The following is an 11028-nucleotide window of genomic DNA, read 5'->3' as shown; positions in this document are numbered from 1 at the left end:
TTGGGCCTGGAGTGAAAACTGACCTTTTCCAGTCCTGTGGCCAGTGCTGAGTTTTCCAAATTTGCTGGCATATTGAGTGCAGCACTTTCACAGCATCATCTTTTAGGATTTGAAATAGCTCAACTGGAATTCCATCACCTCCACTAGCTTTGTTTGTAGTGATGCTTCCTAAGGCCCACTTGACTTTGCATTTCAACATGTCTGGCTCTAGGTGAGTGATCACACCATCGTGGTTATCTGAGTCATGAAGATCTTTTTTTATATAGTTCTTCTGTGTATTCTTGCCACCTCTTCTCAATATCATCTGCTTCTTCTAGGTCCATGACATTTTTGTCCTTTATTGTGCCCATCTTTGCATGAGATGTTCCCTTGGTATCTCTAATTTTCTCAAAGGCTAACAGAGTTTTGCCAAGAGAACACACTGGTCACAGCAAACACCCTCTTTCAACAACATGAGAGGACTCTACACATGGACATCACCAGATGGTCAATACCAAAATCAGATTGATTATATTCTTTGTAGCTGAAGATGGAGAAGCTCATCAGTCAGCAAAAACAAGACCAGGAGCTGACTGTGGCTCATCAGGAATTCTTTATTGCCAAATTCAGACTTAAATTGAAGTAGAGAAACCCACTAGACCATTCAGGTATGACCTTAATCATATCCCTTACGATTATACAGTGGAAGCGAGAAATTGAATTAGATCTGATAGACAGAGTTCCTGAAGGACTATGGACAGAGGTTTGTGACATTGTACAGGAGGCAGTGATCAAGACCATCCACAAGAAAAAGTAATGCAAACAGGCAAAATGATTGTCTGAGGAAGCCTTACAAATAGCTGAAAAAAGAAGAGCAGCAAAAGGCATAGGAGAAAAGGAAAGATATACCTATTTGAATGCAGAGTCCACATTTAAGTGATAACTTAAAGACTTGCCTTCCTCTATCTCACTTATTTCACTAAGCATAATACATTCCAGCCCCATCCATGTGTTGCAAATGGCAAAAATTCATTCCTTTTATGTCTGAGTAGCTGAAGTCCATGGGGTCGCTAGGAGTCGGACACGACTGAGCGACTTCACTTTCACTTTTCACTTTCATGCATTGGAGAAGGAAATGGCAACCCACTCCAGTGTCCTTGCCTGGAGAATCCCAGGGATGGGGGAGCCTGGTGGACTGCCGTCTATGGGGTTGCACAGAGTCGGACACGACTGAGGCGACTTAGCAGCAGCAGCAGTATTCCATTGCACATATACCACATTGTCCTCACCTATTCATCTAGTGATGGATACGCAGGTTGCTTCCATATATTGACTATTGTAAATAATGCTGATATAAACATTGGGGTGCATGTATCTTTTCTAATTACTGTTTTTTTCAGAAAAATACCCAGGAGTGGAAACGCTGGCATGATTATCGACACTGAGCATCTTTTCATATGCTTATTAGCTATCTGTACATCTTCATTGGAAAGATATCTATTCAGGTCTTAAGCTCATTTGTAATCAGATTGTTTTTTGATATTAAGTTGTATGTCTTGTTCATATATTTTGGATATTAACCTCTTATCAATCATAACATTTACAAATATTTTTTCCACTAAATAGATTGTCTTTTTGTTTTATCAGTGGTTTTCTTTCCTGTGCAAATGCTTTGAAGAAATAGAAAATATGAATAGTCTTAAGTATATTAAGATTGCTATGCAGTCTTGAGAGATTTTACAGTTTTAGGAGTGGTTTCCATGGTGGTGGTATTTTATGGACATATTTTCCATGTTGCAAACTGTAAGATTTCAAGACCAAAAGGCTGTGAAACTTAGAGGTCTTGATGTTATAAGACTGCATACAATGGGGTCTGAAATTGAGGACCGAGGACTACTGAGACTGTGACAGTGGGAAGATTGACAAGAGTCTCTGAGATTACAGGACATCAAAATTGTGATACTTTGAAACCAGATTGATCTTTTGGCTTTCCAGCCATTCCCAGCCTCTGATTATGCAGCAAAATTTGTAGATGCAATACTTTGGCCACCTGATGCGAAGAACCAACTCATTGAAAAAGACCCTGATGCTTGGAAAGATTGAAGGCAGGAGAAGAAGGGGGCAACCAAGGATGAGATGGTTGAATGATATCACTGACTCAAGGGACATGAGTTTGAGCAAACTCCGGGAGATGGTGAAGGACAGGGAAGCCTGGCATGCTGCATCCGTGGGGTCATAAAGAGTCAGACTTTAGCGACTGAACAACAGCAACAGCAATGAGCAGAGAAACGTGTCTTTGGGTTTGAGCTTTTTCCAGACTGAAGCCTGACACCCTAACCCAAAGATTTGTCAGAAGTTTGCCTGGCTTCTCCTCATCTAAGCCAAGATTTTCATTTTACTAAAAATGTGTCTCTCCTGTCCTCTCCTCCTAACACAGCTTCGGCCATGGGTCTCGAGGATGGAAGTTTCCTCCATCTGCTCCCTTGTAAATGCACAATGTCTCATTCCTCTGAGTTTAGTGTTTTTAGGTCCTACATTTCTTTGTGTTCACATATCTTTAAAGAAAATATGTATATCTGGAGTAAAATGTTTACCTTTACATTGAAGTATATAATAAAACTGAATGATTTCTACTAATTAATGTAACTTTGCCAAAGCAGAATCGCTAACTTCTGCTGGATTGTCCAGGCAGCTAGAAGCAGTGATTCCCCATGCAGGAACGCCCAGGAGAAACTTGAGAAACCCCATTCCATAAGCTTCCTTTCAAGAGACCCCACCGCATTCTTTGTACATGCACCCACAGACTTAGGAGTGTGGATATGTTCTCCATTTTCATACGCTTTAGTTTCTTCTTTACTGTGATAATCACAAAATTGCCAGTTGACATATGACAATACAGATAATATTTCAAGCTTTACATTATGTCTGTATCTGTCTATCTTTCTGAATATGTACATTTGTGCAGTAATTTCTTATTTTTTCAGTAGTAGTAACAGTATTTCATATCCTTCTACATTCTAATTGGTAGTGAGAACTTGGGTTTCCCAACTTTCCTGGTGTCTTGAGAGTATCCATTGTCCATTTCACAGGGAGTCCTCTGATATTAGTAGTTGAGACAGATTTCATCAGAAAATTTGACAAACCCTTATTGGTTATTTCAGTTTGGTTTTCCTTGTCTGTGTGGTGAACGGTGACTCATTAGTGTGGTCAATGTGTATTTGCAACATAAACATTTTAACATTATAATTTTGTTCTTGGAACTGATATCTAATTTTAAATTGAGGCTTGCACTTTCCTGCTTTTTCCATTTCAGCTGAACACTGGAAAAATTTGGAATTTGGAACTTATTTGTAGAGTTTTATCTGGGAAAAGAACTCTCCAATTTGAGCCTTATTTCCACTTTTAGTCCATTTAGAATTGCCTTTTTATTTTTCTTTTTCAAAAGGATGTTGAAAATGGAGCTATCTAATGTAGCTGCTATTGTACTGTTTTTTAATCTTGTAAAGAGCGTGAGTCATGAATGGGTTACACCTTGAAAGTTGTGAATAGGACAACTTTAGTTAGTATTGTGTCATGGAGAAAAGAGATGGATTTAATTACTACACAAGGTCAAAGTTGTTAAAGTGATTACTAACAGTAGGAGACTTCAGAAAAGAAATAGAAGAAAGAACAGAGGTCACTGGGGCTTCTTTATAGCATTTTTTCATTTCCCAACATAGGACATTTTTAGTATATCTGTTTCTGAAAAGACATAATATGAGAGGCAGATGTCCTCAAGACGCGGTGTTAAACAATTACACTGTCCTCTCACTTTCAGTGTTCATAACAGTGACACTAGGGGAAAATTACAGGTATTAGTCCTGCAAGTAATATAGCATATGTTATATCCCAGACAGACTTTGTTTTGTCTGTTAATTAATGTACAGTCTGCCCTATTTTTGACTAAAATTTCTGAAAAAAAATCTGATGTTAAGATAGCTACCAAAAATAGACTGTCATTGAATTTGTATTCAATGTAAAGGTGTTAAAGTCTAATATATTATTAATAATTAAAGTTCTTAATATTTAGGATTTATGTTCCTAAAGTTAACATATATGATAAATACTTTGAAATTGACTAGAGAGTAGATTAATACACATGAAACCTCCCCCCACCTCTCTCATGTTTAAGGGAGTTCACACACATACACAAATGAATCAGTCTTCTTGGGATAAATGCAGTTTTTTTCCTATGGTACCGATTTTTCAGCACTCTACAGTTTGAAATTTTCATGAATAATAGTCTTAAAGAAAAGCTGTTTGAATTCTGAAGTAGATAATTATTGTAGTATACACGACTACAAATACTTATTCAAAGACATTGTCATCCTTTTCTTTTTTGTATGTGTTCCATTTACATTGATGTTCTTTTTTAATTGTATCTTATCCTTGAAGGATAACAATCGCACAAATAACTCATACATTCTCAGCAGAAGTAAATAAATTTGAAAAAAATGGAAGGTACTTCCTCCTTGCATAGGTGATAGAATTTCATTGACAAATATCTGGTGAGTCAGGTTTTAGTCTGAAATACTTTGACAGAATGTCAGAAGGTTGACTGATGTTACAAATGTGTGTAGTGAAATCTTACTTCTTAAGATAATTGAATAGGAAAGAAATCCAAGATTAAAAATATGTATTGGGACTAAAAAGGGAATAACAAGATGGAACAACAAGTATCAGATGATAGTCTCCCACTGAGTCCTCAACAACAGCAACCACAACAAAAAGAAGATACAAGAAGCAATGTTGCTTTTAAAGACCCTGGGCATCAGACAATGAAAGGCAGTAGTCTTGAGAAATGGGAAACAAATGAGGTGAGCACTTCTATTGCCCTTGGCTTATTGTTTCAAGTTGCTAGTTCATGACACAAAAAAGGGAACCTGGGAGAGTCTGGTAGACTCCCTTATTGAGGAGAACTGTCTAAGGATACCAGAAGACCAAGTTCTTAGAGTTCATAAGACAGAGTAACATAAAGGATCAAGTTGCATAGAAAGAGAACTCTGGAGATCAACAGAAGATCTTTCTTTAGTAATCAGAAAATACAAAAAATTTATCAAACTAGACATATAACTAGTGGAAGTATCTTCCAAAAGGAAAAGAAAAATGAAGACTTTTACAGACATACACTAGCTCAAGAATTCATCACCAACAAACCCACCAGATTACAAGAAATGTTCAGACTAAAATGTACAGACTATCAAGCAAACATTTAAAAGTCAAATATTAGAGCTGTAGATTTTGAGTATCCATCTCTCAGTAAATGATATAGATGTGAATAACGCTATCAACCGCATTGACCTAATTGACATCTATAGAAAACTTAATCAAACAGCAAAAAATGTACATTATTTTAAGCGTACATAGAATGTTTCCCAAGAGAAACTATATACTAGGTTTAAAAATGTGTCAATTAAATGTAAAAGGATTCAACTCTCACACAAAACAAATTTTCTGAGCATAATAAAATTAGTAATTAAAAAAGAAGAATCATTGGCAAACATGCAAACATGTATGACTAAGTAACATTGCTAATAAAATACAATGGGTCAAAGAAGGACTCCAAAGGAAGAAATAAAATATTTTTAATATTTTATTAAATATTAATGAATTAATATAATTCATTAAAAATTAATGAATTAATATAAATAAATATGAATGAAAATAAAAATGCAATATGTCAAAATGTGAGATGCGGCTGAAGCACTACTTAGCAGGAAATTTTGGGCACTGGATGCCCATAATTTTTGTGTGTGCAAGTTCCTAAATCATTGTCAGCTTCTATTTTAATAGACTAGAGAAAGAAGATCAAAGAAGATCCAAAGTAGCATGAAAAAGGAAATAATAAAGATCAGAGTGGATATCAATAAAATTGAAACAGAATATCAATAGAGAAAACAAATGAACCTCAGAGATGATTCTTTGAGAAGATCAATGAAATTGATTAACTTTTAACCAGAAAAATGAAAGTGTTAGTTGCTCAGTCATGTCTGACTCTTTGCGATGCCATGGACTATAGCCCTCCAGGCTCCTCTGTCCATGGTATTATCCAGGCAAGGATACTGGAGTGGGTTGCCTTTCCCTTCTCCAGGAGATCTTCCAGACCCAGGAATTGAATACAGGTCTCTAAGCATTGCAGGCAGATTCTTTACTATTTGAGTCATGAGAGAGCCCTTTTAACTAGAGAGAAAAAGTAAATTAGCATGATCAAAGATGTGAGGAAGTCACCAATTGCATCAGCTAACAAGAGAGTCAGTCTGTCCTTTGACGTTTCGAAGTCAGATGTTGACTTCTCTCTAGCTGTGACATCTTCCAACATAAGGCTGTTTCATATACATTGAAAGTCTGTTATTTAGTGTAGCTACATTTGTTAATTATTTTATCTAGATCTTTTGAATAACTTGCAATTTCTATATCAGCACTTGCTGCTTCACTTATAGTTTTATGTCGTGAAGACAGCTTTTTTCCTTAAGGCTCATGAACAAACCTCTGCTAGCTTCATACTTTTCTGTAACTTCCTCATCTCTCTAAGCCTTCATAGAATTGAGGAGAGTTAAGGCCTTACTCTGAATTAGACTTTGGTGGAAGGGAATGTTATGAGTGGTTTGATCTTCTATCCAGACCACTTAAACTTTCTCCATATCACCAGTAAGGCTGTTTTCAATTTCTTATTATTTGTGTATTCACTGGAGTAGCACTTTTAATTTCCTTCAGTTTGGATTCACACCTTAGCTAACTATTTGGTGCAAGAGGCCTAGATTTTGACTTATCTTGATTTTGGGCATGCCTTCCTTAATAAGCTTAATCATTTCTAGCTTTTGATTTAAAGTGAGGGACATGTAATTCTTCCCTTTACTTGAACACTTACAGGTCATCATAGGGTAATTACTTGGCCTAATTTCAGTATTCTTGTATCTTAGAGCAGGGAGGCCCAAGCAGAAGAGAGAGCCGAATGACTGGTCACTGCAGTAGTCAAAACACACACATTTATGGGTTAAGTTCACCATTCTTAGTTGGGTGCAGTTTGTAATGTCCCCAAACAATTACAATAATATCAGAGATTACTGTTTACAAATTACCATATGATATAGCAATTGCAAGAATTATTGATATTACAAAGACACAAAGTGAGAAACATGGTTGGAAAAATGACACCTAGAGACTTGCTTGATGCAAACCTTCAACTTGTAAAAAATGCAATGAAGTGAAGTGTAACAAAACAAGATGTGCCTGTATTTGATGATGAAAGACTGGATCCTTCCTCTCTAAGATCAGGAATGAAACAAAAAACTAGCAAACATTGTCGAGAGAATTAAAGACCTAGATAATTCAAGAGTTTCATGGTATTCACAGAGAAAAACACTTAATATTCTTAAAACACCAAATCTCTTAAAATTGACCTGTAGATTAAATGTGATCTGAATCAAACTCCCAGAAAACATTTTGTATTGATAGATTTATAAGCGAATTCTGAAATGTATGTGAAAATGCAAGAATCTAGGAAAAAAGAAACAACTATGACAATGTAAAACAAAGTTGAAAAATCGGCAGTACCTGATTTCAGCCTTAGTGTGAAGCTGCAGTATTCAAGACAGTTTAGTGTAAAGATAATCAATTTGATAAATGGGATAGAATAGAGACTCCAGAAGACCAAAATTATGGATTTTCAACAACAATGATGAAGGCAATTCATTGAAGAAAGAATATCTTTTCCACAAATGCTGCTGTGCTGGGATAACTGGCTACCCATATGCAAAAAAAAATTCTATCTATATTTTATAACATATACAAAAGTTAACCTAACAGACTAAAACTTCTAGAATAAAGGATAGAACAAAATCTCTGTGACTTTGAGTTAGGCAAAGATTTCTTAGATGTGCCACTGACAGCGAAATTCACAAAATTAAAGATTGATAAATTCAGTTCAGTTCAGTTTACTCGCTCAGTCATGTCCGACTCTTTGCAACCCAATGAATCGTAGCATGCCAGACCTCCCTGTCCATCACCAACTCCTGGAGTTTACCCAAACTCATGTGCATCGACTCGGTGATGCCATCCAGCCATCTCATCCTCTGTCGTCCCCTTCTCCTCCTGCCCCCAATCCCTCCCAGCATCAGGGTCTTTTCCAATGAGTCAACTCTTTGCATGGGGTGGCCAAAGTATTGGAGTTTCAGCTTCAGCATCAGTCCTTCCAGTGAAATTGATAAATTAGGCCTCATCAAATTTTCAAACCTTTTTTTTGAAAGACACCATTAAGATAATCTAAAGAAAAACCAAAGGCTGAAAAAAATAACTGCAAAGCATATATCTGATAAAGGCCTAGTGTTATGGGCTGAATCATGACCCCTAAAAATTCATATATTGAACCCCAAACACCTGCTCCCCCAACGTGACTCTTTTTGGATTTAGGGCCTTTAAAAATTAATTAAGGGGAAATGAGGTCCTGAGTGTGGGGCCTTAATGCAATATGACTGGTGTCCTTAAGAATAGGAGAAAACAGGGATGTGCATGCACAGAGAAAAGGCCTTGAGGATGCAGAAAGAAGGCAGCCATCTGCAAGCCAAGACAGGAGGCTTCAGGAGAAAATAACCCTGCTGTCTCCTCGATCTTGGACTTTCAGCCTCCAGAACTGTAAGAAAATACATTTCTGTTGTTCAGCCCATCAGTTTGTGGTATTTTGTATGGTAGCCTATCATATCACTCTTGCCTGGAAAATCCCATGGACGGAGAAGCCTGGTAGACTGCAGTCCATGGGATCGCGAAGAGTCAGACACGACTGAGCGACTTCCTTTTCACTTTTCACTTTCATGCATTGGAGAAGGAAATGGCAACCCACTCCAGTTTCTTGCCTGGAGAATCCCAGGGATGGAGGACCCTGGTGGGCTGCCGTCTATGGGGTCGCACAGAGTCAGACACGACTGAAGTGACTTAGCCACTAGCCTATCATATCAACTCATCTACTCTCTGGAATATATGTATTCCATGCATACATGCTAAGTTGCTTCAGTCGTGTCCAACTCTTTGTGACTCCATGGACTGTAGCCCACCAGGCTCCTCTGTACAGGGCATTCTCCAGGCAAGAACACTGGAGTGGGTTGCCATGCCCTTCTCCAGGGGATCTTCCTGACCCAGGGATTGAAACTGTGTCTTCTGTAGCTCCTGCATTGCAGGCAGATTCTTTATCACTGAGCCACTAGAAAATATATGTGTATATACATATATATATGCACACATATATACAAAACTCTTAAAACTCAATGATAAGAAAAACAGTCCATTTAAAAATGAGCCAAAGATAATAGAAAATTCACCAAAGAAGATGTAAGATGGCAAATAAGCATATGAAAAGACCAAAAGTATCATTACTCATTACAAAAATGCAAATTATAACCATAGGAAGATACCATAACAGACCTATTAGAATGGTTAAAATTTTAAAAGATTCACCACAAGTTTTTGACTGAATGTGGAGAAAATGTGATGCTCATACAGTGATGGGAATATAAAATGGTACAGTCACTTTGAAAAGCAGTTTGGCTGTCTCTGGAAAAATTCGGCATACTCCTGTTGTATGATTCCTCTCTTAGGTATTTAATCAGGAGAAATAACAGCCTATGTTCATAAGAAGACTTGACACAATTTTTTATATCAACTTTGTAATATCCCCAAACGGGAAACAACCTTAATGCTAGTTCTTCAACATGTAAATAAATAGATTGTGGTGAAACCATACAATGGAATACTATTCTACGCATGGAAAGGAATAAACTGTTGATAACGGAAACATGGGTGAATGTCAGAAATGAATCTGCGTGAAAGCAACAAGAAAAGAAATGAAAGAGCATATCGTGTATGATTTTATATATATAAAATTCTTGGAAATTCAAACTAGTCTGTAGTGACAGAAAGTACGTAAATTGCTGGCAGCAGGAAGAGTACACAGAGAGTGGCAGGGGGTAGGGATGAGAAAAGGGCATGAGGAAACTTTGGGGGATGGTGGACATTATGGACTGACTGTGTCCCCTCAGAATTCATATGTTGAAACCCTAATCTCCCAGTGTGATAGTTTAGGAGGTGGGCCCTTGGAAAGTAATTAGGTCATGCGAGGGGAGCCCTCATGAATAAAATTATGCCCTTACAAAAGAGACCACAGGGAACCCTCTTGCTCTCTTTCCACATGTAAAAGATACAAGATGTTGTCAGTCCGTAACCCAGGAGAGGGCTCTCACCAACTCAACCATGCTGGCACCCTCATCTTGAACTTTCAGCCTCCAGAAATTTGAGAAATAAAATTCTGTTATTTACAAACCACTCAGTCTGTGGGACTTTGTTACAGCATCCTGAACTAACAGAACGTGTATGTCACTATCTTTATTTTTTTTTTCCCTTTTTACTCTTTATTTATTTTTTTTAAATTTTATTTTATTTTTAAACTTTACATAATTGTATTAGTTTTGCCAAATATCAAAATGAATCCATCACAGGTATACATGTGCTCCCCATCCTGAACCCTCCTCCCTCCTCCCTCCCCATACCATCCCTCTGGGTCGTCCCAGTGCACTAGCCCCAAGCATCCAGTATCGTGCATTGAACCTGGACTGGCACCTCATTTCATACATGATATTTTACATGTTTCAATGCCATTCTCCCAAATCTTCCCACCCTCTCCCTCTCCCACAGAGTCCATAAGACTGTTCCATACATCAGTGTCTCTTTTGCTGTCTGGTACACAGGGTTATTGTTATCATCTTTCTAAATTCCATATATATGCGTTAGTATACTGTATTGGTGTTTTTCCTTCTGGCTTACTTCGCTCTGTATAATAGGCTCCAGTTTCATCCACCTCATTAGAACTGATTCAAATGTATTCTTTTTAATGGCTGAGTAATACTCCATTGTGTATATGTACCACAGCTTTCTTATCCATTCATCTGCTGATGGACATCTAGGTTGCTTCCATGTCCTGGCTATTATAAACAGTGCTGCGATGAACATTGGGGTACACGTGTC

This window comes from Bison bison, unplaced genomic scaffold (genome assembly GCF_000754665.1).
Source record: "Bison bison bison isolate TAMUID 2011002044 unplaced genomic scaffold, Bison_UMD1.0 scf7180017864491, whole genome shotgun sequence".
In the NCBI taxonomy this organism is placed as follows: Eukaryota; Metazoa; Chordata; class Mammalia; order Artiodactyla; family Bovidae; genus Bison; species Bison bison.
Note: the sequence above shows the minus strand (reverse complement) of the source record.